Source organism: Echinops telfairi, unplaced genomic scaffold (genome assembly GCF_000313985.2).
Source record: "Echinops telfairi isolate 266 unplaced genomic scaffold, ASM31398v2 ScPeMD7_1;HRSCAF=3_0, whole genome shotgun sequence".
Lineage (NCBI taxonomy): Eukaryota > Metazoa > Chordata > Mammalia > Afrosoricida > Tenrecidae > Echinops > Echinops telfairi.
The window spans coordinates 42024444-42026092 of record NW_022103896.1 but is presented as its reverse complement, the minus strand read 5'-3'; the positions used below and the strand labels follow the sequence as shown (position 1 = coordinate 42026092).

Here is a 1649-nt window from a genome sequence, read left to right as displayed (position 1 = left end):
CTCTGGCTACTACAAGAGGGAGTTTGTGTACTCGCACTCCTAACCAAGTTCCGTAAGCTAAAAGGTTTAGCATTATCTACTTTATTCCACCCCCGCTTCTCCTTGTAAAGGATTTTTTAAAGAGGGAAAAAGAATGCATACAAAGCAGTGAGTAACAGGCCAGACTCATTGGGTGGCCATTGCCCTGAACCCCCCAAACCTTCCTGGCTAGCCTAAGGGGTGAAGGCAGAGCTTCCCAAATCCCAATCCTCACACTGCCCTCAGAGAGGGGGTGGGGTGGGGGAGGGAATATATATATAACCCACCTCCCAATTCCAACAAATCATCTGCATAGAAAATCAGACCCAGCAGGCCTGGGAAGCCCCTGTCACACTCTAGTTAAAGTAGCATGTTCCGCTAGGCAGGATGGAGACCCTCACAAGGGAACTGAAACAGTGGGGTCCCTCTTCCCTTTGTCTTGTCATTCTGGTATGTCTAGGTGTGGCAAGTGTCTCAGGAGACCCCACCCTCACCTCAGCACTATTCTTAGCTCAGAGAAGCAGAAATAAGGTCACTAATAATGCCTTTAACGTTTGTCTCCTGCGGCCACCCCTCCCTACCCATCACCATTTTTTTTTTTTGGTTCCCATTAACTTAGGGTGCTGTCTTTAAAACAATAATAGCAGCAGGGGAGGGGTGAAGAAAGAAAATAATTTTTAAAAGCATCATTAATAGAAACAAAAAAAAAAGAGGAAAACCCGCAGAAGAAGAAAAATCATCAAGACAAAGTGTACTACTGATGACAGGACCCAGAGAGTTTAACTGGCACCCACCCTCCCATGCCACCAGGAGAGGGGAGCTGCCAGTTCCTTTTAGATGACTAGGGCACATTGTCGCCACAGGCTTCTCCTTAAAAGCTGACTGGCGTCCCTGGCACAAGGGATGTCAGAGCACAAAGGGGGCACAGGGAAGGAGGAATGGGGAGACACAGGCCACGTGCTTGGGGCTGTGAGCAGAAAATTCCTGAAGAAATCCAAGAGCCCCGAGGAGCGTGTCTTGTTACCCCCACTCCAGCGGGTGGCATTGGGCATGAGAGCTTCCTCTTCCAGGCTAGGGTGCAGCTGAGGCTGGCAGGTCGAAACAGGAGGTGGAGGACCCTCCTCCGTGGGAGGTGGCTGTGGCGGCTGCTGTTGGAGGGGGTTGCTATCAGGGGCACCCATGGTCCTAAGATGTTCCCTGGCATTTGGGGGCATACAAGGAGCTGCAGGGCCACTTCCAGAGGGGTGGGTGTGGACTGTGACGGTGGAACTCCTACGGCCTGACATGGCTTGCCCAAACCTCAGGGAACCTGAGCCGGGTATCTGACCTGGTGGGGGGCTGATGGTGTGGTGGCATCTGGTGTGACCAGAGGCTCTGGAGAGGGCTGCTGATGCAACATCATGCCAGGATGCCCTGCCGCTCCAAGTAGGTCCAGGCCGGATCCTCCTGAACACTGGCGTGCCGGAGGGTTCTGCCCAGGCTGCTGGGGCTGCCCCATTTGCCGTTGGGCTCCTAAGGCAGCAGGTTTCAGCCCTGCCATGTGGACCTTCTGGTGCTCAGTGAGCAAGCGCTACCTCAGTTGTGCGAGTGCCCCTTTCTCTCTGCCCATGAGCATTTCCAGCTCTTCCCTC

The 1649-nt window shown here is 53.4% G+C and overlaps 1 protein-coding gene and 1 pseudogene across 1 annotated transcript in view; one reads left to right on the top strand and one right to left on the bottom strand.

Moving 5' to 3' along the window:
* Positions 1-1649, top strand: part of CPQ (carboxypeptidase Q) — a 428656-nt gene that overhangs the window by 125467 nt on the left and 301540 nt on the right. The gene's annotated exons all lie outside the window — the stretch shown is intronic.
* LOC105979244 overlaps positions 1417-1649 on the bottom strand; it is a 3921-nt pseudogene continuing 3688 nt past the window's right edge.